The sequence below is a fragment of the Meriones unguiculatus genome, chromosome 8 (genome assembly GCF_030254825.1).
Source record: "Meriones unguiculatus strain TT.TT164.6M chromosome 8, Bangor_MerUng_6.1, whole genome shotgun sequence".
NCBI classification, from domain to species: Eukaryota; Metazoa; Chordata; class Mammalia; order Rodentia; family Muridae; genus Meriones; species Meriones unguiculatus.
The window spans coordinates 70221558-70232548 of record NC_083356.1 but is presented as its reverse complement, the minus strand read 5'-3'; positions in this window follow the sequence as shown (position 1 = coordinate 70232548).

The window sequence follows — 10991 nt, the reverse complement described above, 5'->3', positions numbered from 1 at the left end:
GAGGGGTAGTAAGCACAAGTCCCATGCTCCATGTCCAGCATCTGAGAATTGTGGCGGCCCCACCTGGACTCCAACAGCCTTGATTAGCCCCATGCCTCCAGCTCTGCCACCTGCCCCTCCCAGGTCACTCAGCCTCTCCCAGGTTGGCTCTGCTACGTGCCTGCAGCTTTCCTCAGTGGATGTCCCATAGTCCTGTATCTCCAGTATCCTGGCGTCTCCACTGCAACTTAAGTTTTCACCTTCAACCTTCACACACTGATCTCTCGGGGCCTCCTTGTAGGAACTCTACCCTATCCCTGGCATGCAGTGCAGTCACAGTGACTTTCTGGAACTTTGGTGCAAACCTCCATGACTCTGTAAACACTTGCATTCTGCATGTCTGTAAAGCTGGCACCTCGAAAGAGGATCTGAGTCATTCTGAGGCCAGCCTGGGCCCTAATGCTACAGCCATGTGTCTTGGGAGCTGAACCTAGGAAAACACTTCCCCAGGTGGTTGTGATTTGGAAGGGAGGGGTTGTTTGTTTGTTTGTTATGCAGCCTCCACCTTTCCAGCCTAGCCTGGGTTCTCTGCACTACAGAGGAGGCTTGAGTCCAGGCCTCTGTAGTGGACCCGGGGTGGTGGCTGTGCCTCTTTAAGATGTTGGCTGTCATAAAATGAGTCCCATGGTGACTGAACTGCAAGGAGAGTGGGGAGAACATATGATGGATTCATCTCCCCTTGAGGCATGGCTTTTGGCTGAGAAAGTTAGACCACTTTGACCTTCCCAGAAGCCAGTGTATAATGGGCTTGCAAAGGGTCCCTGACCTGGAAATGGTGCTTTGTCCTCTGAGCCTTCAGCCCATGTTCTAATGGGCATAGTGCCTCGTGGGGTAGCCCCACAGTTCATGGGCAGCCCCCATGGAAGCTTGGCCAGGCGTCCGTCTGTTACCTTAACATCCTAACTGCTGCCATCCCCACTCCAGTTGTGGTCCTGATGTTCCTTGAATCCTACATTTGCCAAAAGGCTTCTTCAGCGATGGGACGGCTGAGAGACCAGCTCAGAAGATATCCTGAAAACACTAGGGAAGCACATGAATAGAGACCCTGAGTGGGGGAAGAGTTAAACTTTCTTAACAGGGAAGGAAGGGCAGGGCCAAGGACTGGCTATGCAAGGCTGTTGGCCTACCAGGCAGGGTTCCTCAGTGTTCCATTTTGGTCAATGGACAACTTACAGTGCTTATGAAACATGGAATGAACCCAGTTATTGTGCCCAAGAGACCCTGGAGTCACATACAGTCACAGCTGGACTCTTCTAGACTTCCCCCAGACTGGAAACGGCAATCCCTAGCAAGTACCTCCTGCATTTCACACTGGCCCCAGAGAAGAACTAATATTGGGCCTTGACTTTTAGAAAGAAGCTCATTACCTGGAGGGACAGACTTAAAGGAAGGGACACAGAACAGCAGCGTCACTGTAGCACACCACCTATGGTTCTATGGCACCCTGCTTCACAGAGAAGGACACATATTTGAAAATGGAGAGTAGTGGACTGAATGCTGCCCATTCCCCAGCCCCCAACCCCCAACCCCCAAAGACATATCCCTTGAAACCTATGACTGTCCTTGTTTGGGAAAAGAGACTTTGCAAAGGTGAATGGGTACAGGATCATGAAAAGAGATAAGTGGACTGAAGGCCTTAAATCAAATTGACAAGTGCCACATTATAGGAGACAAACAACACACAGGGAAGCAAAATAGGCCTTAAGAGAAGGAAAAAGAAGCCATGTGTGGTGGCAAATACCTTTAATCCCAGCACTTGGGAAGGCAAAGACAGGTGGAGCTCTGTGAGTTCGAGGTCAGCCTGGTCTACAAAGCAAGTTCAGGACAGCCAAGGCAACACAAAGAAACCCTGTCTCAAAAAGAACAAAAAGAGAGAAGGAAAAAAATTTTACAGACACATTCTCAAGCCCAGGAGTATCTGGGAGACAGGAGGAACCATCCTCCAAGAGCCTTGGGAAGGGCCAACCTTTCCCACCCCCATGCCTTGATAATGAACTCTGACCTCCAGGACAGGGAGATTCATTTTGAAAAAAACCGGTTTCAGTCTGTGGACCTTTGGTGATGTGGAATCAGGATGCTCAGAAACCTTTATCTGCTCAATGTAAAATGGGAACCTGGCCTGGATGTGGGGGCCTGAACACGGGGCCTGGGCCCCCAAGCTCCAGATGTCACTGTCTGCTGACCCACCCAAATGCGAAGCTTAGGTGAGCTCATTTTGTCTTCACTTCAGGTTTCTGAGCACCCCAGCATCCAGCTGTGGCCGGCAACAGTATCCTAGATCCCCGTGCAGCCTGAAGCATCTACAGTCAGTCTGGTTGGCCGTGTAACTCTGTGAGTGTGGAGCTGGCAGGGAACAAACAAAAAGGCAGGCCCTGATTCTGTAGAATGGAAAATAGCAGAGGCTACCAGGGACCACAGGACAAGGTCACTGTCATCAAGTCAGGCTCTAGCCACTTGGGAGAACCCAGAAGGAACAGGCTGGCTGAAGAGCTGTCTTGGAAAGATTCAGCAAAGTACTGCCTGTGACTCTAGTTAACTGGCTCTCAACCTGTGGGTTGTGACCCCTTTGAGGATGAATGACCTTTTCACAGGGGTTGTCTAAGACCATCTGAAAACATGAACATTTACTTATGATTCATAACAGTAGTAAAATTACAGTAGCAATGAAAATAACTTTACAATTGGGGGTCACCACATAAGGAACTGTATTAAAGGAACTCAGCATTAGGAAGGTTGAAAACCACTGTTCTAGAAAGATGATGGAAATTTGGTCCCTCCCCTGGATCTCAGCCTTTCTACTTCTCCAGCACATCTAGGCCTCTAGAGCTAGAAGAAAGTTGTGTTCCCATCTGTCCCCAGCCAATGAACACCAACTTCACAAAAACACCTGAACAATACTAAAACAGAGAAAGCCCCCTCATCCAGGCTGCCTCTGGGTTCTGCAAACAAAACAGGACACCAGGGTAGCCCAAGAAGGTTCTGAACAGCCTGGAAAGCAGATGACTCGTTTCTGAGTCATGCCTGGTCTCAAGGGCCTGGGGCTCTGTTCCTCCCTCCTTCAAGCCCTCAGGACTCTCTTAGGGAGCTGGTAGTAGGTTATTTATATATTGAAGGAAGGGCAGCCCCTGCTCAGTCCGTGCACAACTTCCGGTCCTTCAGCCAAGGGGCCAGAGCAGGATGGGAGCACTCCAGAGGCGGCTGGGTCAGGCACGAAAGGTCTCTGGACAAACACCGACCCTGGGAATGCTGCGTCCCCTCATCTGCCTGCACGTCCCGAGGCCAGTGGTTGTTTTATTAATAGAAGGCCCCAAGGAGAAGCCTCACCCCACTGGATGGTCATTCACCTCTCTGTAGAAGCAGAAAAGCACCCAGGGCAGGCTGGACCAGAAACACAGGGACATCCCCCGGAAGGAGAGAGCCTTGGTCCCAGAGAGATCTTGGCCTCAGTCATCCTCTGCTGTGAGAAATGAAAAGCTAATTTGCCAGATCTCTGGTTCCAGCAAGTAGCAGCTACTTTAAAACTGACACCAGTCTCATTGAGACACAGGAAAAGCAACATATAGCCTATCTGCAAGGCACCGATGTGTCCACAGACAAGGTCTGATTAAGTTATCTGCGCCAGTCATACACATCAAAAATCTCTAGCCCAGCCCTTTGTCCCCTGCAGGGACTCAGCTGAGCTTTCAAAGCCACTGGTTGGTAGTATCTTCTGAGGGCCATTCATAAGAAACAGAACGCCGGCCTTACAGAAATACAGACCATGTCCCTCAGAAAATCTGGTGACTGGATTGGGCTCTTTGGTTCACATTTCCATCTGTCTCCTGGGTGGTATATAGTGCATTTGTTATTCTCCAAAACACCTGATAAAAGCAACTTAAAGAAGGAAGGGTTGGGGAAGCAGTGGGAGAGGAACGCTGGTGCTCAGCTTCTCCTTCTTATTCAGTCTGGGACCGCAGCCCATGAGATGGCACTGACCACTTTCAGGGTGGGTCTTCCTATCTTAATTAGCACAATCTAGAAAATTCCTCACAGACATGCCTGGAGGTTTGTCTCATAAGTGACACTAGATCCTATCACCTTGACAGTCCACATTAATCATCACACATGGAATTGCATGTATGCACAACACAGATGCAATGGGAGGTAACTGGTCTACTACAGCCCTTACTGGAGACCCAAAACATACTACACACCAAGCCACAAGCCCCTAGCATCCCAGAGACCTCTGAGGCTGTAGACCCCAGTTTGGTTCATATATTTCAAGCCAAGGTGCTAGGACAGGGTCAGAACACTCCAGAAGTGACTGGTGTCACCTCTCCACCACCCCGTGAGCATTCCAAGTCTCAGTTTCTCCATCTGGAAAATAGGACCCCATAGCTGGTCCTCCTGAGCCTGCCCCAGAGAAAAGCCCTGAGATCCACATTATGTTGTCCTCTGGTCAGACCCTTTAGGAAAAAACTGAAGCCCAGTCTGGATAGGCACCTTGTCCAAGCCAACGAGAAGTGTAAGTTACCAAAAGCAGCCCTGCTCAAGGCCTGAGGCTTGGAGGCGGGTCCTTCGCCTGGGACCCAGGTAAGACCCAGGACCAGTTCAGCTTGTCCAGAGCCTCTGCACCCCGAGTGGTGCAAGCCCGCCCCCAAGCGGAGACTAACAAAATTTCCGAGTCAGAAGCCCCAGGAAGGATGGCTCCATCTCTGCATCACATAGCAGGCAGTTAGGTCAGCCATCAGCTACCAGCCACCAGCCACCATTACAAGTGTGACCCGATTCTAATGGACTGTTTCAGTATGATAGCCTTGAAGTGGCCTTGAAACTGACCCTCTGGGCTCCAGAGGTTATCTTGAACAGGCTGACACACCAGGAGGACCCAAGGTAACCAAGGCCTTCTATCTGAAGAGGCAGTGAGTTCTTAGGGTCTGTCTCAGTTCCTGGGAATGTCGGCCTGACTCCGATGCTCATCCCAGGAACCTCTCCGCAGTTCTGAGAAGTCCTCTGGCTGATGGTGGAGGGCTGTGAGACAGTGGCCGGGCACCCCTCCCTCTGCCTCACCCATGCAACCCAAAGACACTACCAGAGTGTAGAGAAACTCCTTGAGATCAGCCACACCAGCTGCCTCTCTTTGAGCAGAACCAACTCCCACTGCTCTAGTCCGTGCCCCCACCCTCCTTGGTTGGTGAACAGAGCTCCAAGTTAAGAGGAGCAGGAGAAAGACAATGGCCTCCACAACCCCCCACACTACCCTCCGGTCCCACACTGGCCACCAACTTCCCTCCAGGTGCCTGAGTCCTGACTCACTGACCTTCCTCAGAGCACAAATCGCACCTGAGATCTGGGAAATTCAGACTGCCCAGAGTAAGTGTTGAAAAAGGCCGAGATGGATTTCTGGTCTGAATGATGCAGACCCAACATACAGCTTGAATCCAAGGCACTATTAAACATGTGGGATAATTACAGAAGACGCAGACTGGACAGGTTGGATTTGCTGGCTAAAAACCAAGCAGAGGCTGTAGACTCTGTGGTGTAGCCCCAGGGGGTTACGGAGTGCTCAGAGAAGCTCCAAGTTTGTCTGGTTGGCTAAAACAGGGCCCACAGGTGGTGACACTAAAGCTGAAACCCACAACTGCTTCGGGGTCACAGAGCAAAGTGCCCAGCAGGGGCCTCAGAGAGACTGGCATGCTACAGTCGATTCATCCCGGCATGTCTGCCCACCCATGCCGGGTGGTCCAGGGAACACTGCTCTTGCCGTGACTGTGAGAAGTCATTTTTCCGGAGGATCCTAGCATCTGTGAGAAACCCTGTGCTCTCTCCCATGTGTCAAGAATTACAACATGAACCACTGCAATGCTGGGGTCCATAGCTGCAATGAGAATAATTGGATGAGCGTAAGGGTCAATTACAATATAACAGGGGATGGGGTAGGTGATGGACAAGCCTTTAATCCCAGCACTCAGGGGACAGAAACAGGTAGATCTCTGAGTTTGAAGCCAGCCTGGTCTACAGTGCATTCCAGAACAGCCAGGGAAAGACAGAGAAACCCTGTCTCAGAAACAAAAATGTACTGTTTATTATGTATTTATTGGGGAGGTATGCATACACTGTGGCCTGCATTCACATAGAAGTCAGATGAAAACTTGTAGGAGTCAATTCTCTTCCCAGCATGCTGGGCCCAGGGATCCCATTTAGGTCATCAAGCTCAGAGGCAACCATCTTTACCCACTGAGCCATCTTGCTGAATGTGGTGGTTTGAATGAAAATGCCCCACAGGTTCATAGGTGAATGAAAAAAAGAAAGGACACGAGACTGCTCCTAGGTATGAAGGAAGAGAAAGTTTATTCTAGGTAAAAGGGAGAGCATAGCCAGGGTCAGAGACATCCGGGAGAGTCCAAAGTAGACATGACCAGGCTGAGCTGGACCATGAGGGGAGAGCAGGGGAAAGGAGAACCAGGTGCAGCAGCCAAGAGGGCAAAAGGAGTGGATAACCAAAATGGCTGGATTATATAAGAGCAGACCAGCCCCCTGGGATGTAGAGTTGAGGGTTGGGGGCGTGGTTTGTCAGCCAGGAGGACCTGTAGCAGGAGGGACTGAGGGATGCTGGGAGAACCTGGTGGCAAGGTTCACTTTGATGTTAAAGAGGCATCTCAGCTGTTTGTCCCAGGGTTTGAGATTTTCTTAACAATAGATAGTGGCACTATTTGAAAAGATTAGGAGTTGTGGCCTTGTTAAAGCAAGTGTGGCCTTGTTGAGAGAAGTCTGGTTGTGGGATTTGAGGTTTCAAAAGTCTGTCCCAGTGGCTTTCTCTCTCTTTCCAGATATAGAACTCTCAACTACTCCAGCATTGTCTGCCTACATGCTTCTGCACTTCCTACCATAATAATGACCCAAACTTCTGGAACCCTAAGAAAGCCCCATTTAAATGCTTTCTCTTAGATTGAATTGCTGTAGCCAAGCCGTGGTGGCACACACCTTTAATCCCAGCACTGAGGTTACAGATATGATGCCACAAGGCCTGGTTTTTATGTGGGTGCTAGAGTTCCAAACTTGTTTCTCAGGCTTGCACAGCACTTTGCCCATTGAGCATCTCCCAGTTTGCTTTTGAGTAACCCTGATGGTCCCCCTTTATCTGTTTTTCTTTTTCTCATCTGCTCTTGATTGCTTTAGCACTTTACAAACTCAATTTGTATACTGACTGCAATTACTGAGGTCCACAAAGGCCTCTTCTACCTTGTAAAGATCACAACCATCAGGAGCTCAGCAAAGCCACAAAAAGTGTAACACCAACTCCAAAGCTCCTGCTGAATGCACTTCACAACTGGGCTGGTGAACAGGGCATCACACACCACTCTCAGGCCCACCTTCCTTACCATTTCTTCCACCTTGTTCTTTCCAGGAGTTCCAAATTTTTGGATCCCAGGAGGGGCTCAGATGTAATTTGCATTCTCTTTCCCTCATGCCCCTGCACAAGCTGGACTTAGTTACATTTATGTACCTGTGATAAAACACCCGAGCAAAGCAACTCAGGGAAGAAAGGCTTATTTCAGCTGGTAGTTCCAGGTGATAGTCCATCTTCAAGGGGAACTTATGTCACAGCTATACACAAGCTCAGATAAATGAGTACACCCACACCACCTGCTTGCTGCTTATACCCAGCTAGCTTTCTTTGATGATATGCAGATATATGTGTGCGTCTGTGTATATGTATATATACACACACACAAATAAGAAGACTTGCTGCTCAAGCAAAAGCAAAGGACCCTGGTTCAATGCCCAGGATCCACCTGGCAGCTCACAAGAACCCCAACTCCAGCTTCAAGGGATCAGACATCCTCTTCTGGTCTCTGAATGTACATCATACACATACATACAAGCAGGCAAAACACTCATACATATAAATTTTTTTAAACAGTAAAATTAAAAAATATAGAGGGAGCTGGAGAGATGTCTCAGCAGTAAAGCACTGGCTGCTCTTCCAGAGGTCCTGAGTTCAATTCCCACATGATGTCTCACAACTATCTATAAGGAGATCTGGTGCCCTCTTCTGGAGTGCAGGCGTACATGCAGGACAGAACACTATACATTAAAAAAAAACTTTATTATTTTATTTATTTATTATGTATACAATATTCTGCCTGCACGTGTGCCTGCATGCCAGAAGAGGGCACCAGATCTCATTATAGATGGTTGTGAGCCACCATGTGATAAAAACTCAGGGAAATGAACTCAGGACTGTTGGAAGAATGGGACAATGCTCTTAACCTCTGAGCCATCTCTCTAGCCCGAATACACACATTTTAAGAAAAAAACAAAACAAAAACAGGGTATTCCATTAACTGTGAATCTCAGGTAAATAGTTTAGCTTTAGTGAAATATGTACGGGACATACACTTAAAAAAAAACATTCATTGTTTTATCTGACATCCCAGTTTAGCTCTGATGTTGTATTCTGTCTAGCATCCGCACCATGATACCAAGCAGGGAAGAACACAGGCCTAAATCAGCAGGCCGGAACACCCGGGTTGGCTGAGTCCTATCAAACCACTTGCGACAACTTTTCCAGGTACCTGAGTCTCATACAAGTCCCATACACACACCTGCCTTTGGAATCTGGTCGGGAAGTGACCTGAACATTTTTGGACTCAAGAACTTTCTGTCTTTATACAGTCTGTGTTGTACTCAGAAGCATTAATGACAGCCACAGTCCAAAAGTGATCACTCCACTTTCCTGCCCCAAACTGCAGGCACACAGGGAAAAGCTGCTCTACCTGTGTCCCAGCCCAGCCTGCTGCCTCAGCACGTTCTCACATTTCTTAAGCCCTGGGATATCGGTGAAGATTTGTCATGCTGTGGTTCATGGCAAGGCTCATGTGAAGAAAGGCCTGTGCTGACTAGACATATATTGAACAAGATCACCTTGGGGCTTCCTGTGAGCTGGTGTGGTAGACAGGAAACAGGAAGTGTTTTTCACAACTCAAGGCCCAGAGACGCCAGAGAGCATCCTCTGTTAATGAAGGCAACAGAGAGCCTCCCTGTTTCTCACAGGTTCTGCAGGTTGTCCAAGAAAGAACTGTGGCCTAGTGGGCCCTCCCAGCTTGGTCCCGACTCTGGGAAGCCCCTCTAGCTGGCTTTCCTTACCCTGAGTCACTACAGCTTTGTCTCCAAATGAGGCAATGACTTCCACCTGCAACATGTGCAGAGGCAGGCTATGATGAAAGGGACCACAGAGGGCTGGCGAGAGGCTAAAGGATTCAGTGGTGACTAACCTGATGGCCTGAGTTTGATCCCAGGAACTCACATAAAAACTGACTCTAAAAAGTTGTCAGGGACAGCATGCCTTCGCTTTGCTCTGTTTTTAAAGCTTAAGAGGCTGGCCTTGGTTTCATGTAGAGCCAGCTGGCCCTTCCACCATTCGCAATAAACTTGCAAACCCACAAGGTAGACAAGAGCCGTGCAGGTGCCAAACCAAAGCTGCCAATTCATTTTACTAGCTCCAGGCAACACCTAGGCCTCCCTCCCGATGCCCTGAAAACTTAACCAAGATCACCCAAAATGCCACTCTCTGCCTCAGGTTCCACATGCCTTAGGTCCAGCTTCCACCTCCAGGAAGTGGACCTAGCTGTCTCCCAGACTCTAGCCCATGCTCTCTCATACAATCTGCAGAGTAACCTGCTCTTTCTTTCCATCGGAGAAGTCCTGAAACTTCTATTAGAAAAATCTGACTCAATAACACTAGCTCGTGGGACATGGTGCTGCAGGCCTTTTAATCCCAGCACTGAGGCAGAAGCAGACAGATCTGAGTTCGAGGCCAGCCTGGTCTACACGGAACTTCCAGAACAGCCAGGGCTATGTACAGACCTACAGAACTTCTCTAAATAAATAAGGCTAGCTTTCCAGATGTGATATACACAACCAGCCCATCCAATACCTAGCTGAAAAACCCTGGCACCACTTCTATTTTCAGTGGTTGGCCATGAACCTGCCTTCAGAAATTAACTCCTGTTTCTGAGACACATTTCCTTTGTCTAGGCTGATCTAGAACTCAATCTTCCTGCCTGCGCGTCCCATGTACTGAGAGTACAGGAATGCACCACATGCCCAGCTAACCACTGTAACACACAAGCATCCCTGGAACACAAACAGGCAGAAAATCACAAACACAGCAGATACAACAGGGTCCTTCAATGTTGGTATACATAAGTGCACACGTGTGCACCGGCCATGCATTTGTAAACATGTGCATCACTTGTGCACGTGTGGGTACGCCTGTCCCTGTATAGACAAGTGTGCGCTCGTACCTCCGTGTTTTTACGAAGGGAGCTAGTACCACCAGGTTGTTTTGGCGCGATGACTTCTTCTATAGAGCGGACCTACCACACTGGGCGTGGGTACAAAAGCAAGGAACGCCACCACGACGCAGGGCGCCCATCCCCACGCTGGAAACAGCGCCAGCCGACTAGCTGCAGCCGCAGCTGGGCCTGCGCGGCGCTGGTGGCGGAGAGCAGAGCATGCGCAGACTCCGTCCGCAGCTTCCCTTCCCTGCCTGAGCGCCGACAACCAGGCGTCCGGAAATCCGTGGAGGAGCGTCGGACGCCCGCCCTCTGATTCGTCCCTGACCACTTCCACTTCCCGCCGACAGCAAGCGTGTCCCCGTTGGACGTGCGCCCGCCCTGTTTTGTTTCCGGGGAACGTTTTTTTTTGTTTGTTTTGACGTATCTCACAACTTCCGGTGTTCCCTTCGGCCTTTGATTGGCTAGTTTTATGAATTAATTAAAGCATGATCGGAGTAAGATGAAATACTTTTTTCTACAGTTGGATAAGCGCTTAATTTATCAAGCAACCTAATAAACATTATAATTACTGTCCAATAACGTTTGTATGGAAGTAAGCGAAATTCACCATTATGTAAAAGAGTCTTAGTTTGGGGCCTATAAATTGTCGCACCGCACGCCAAGCACATC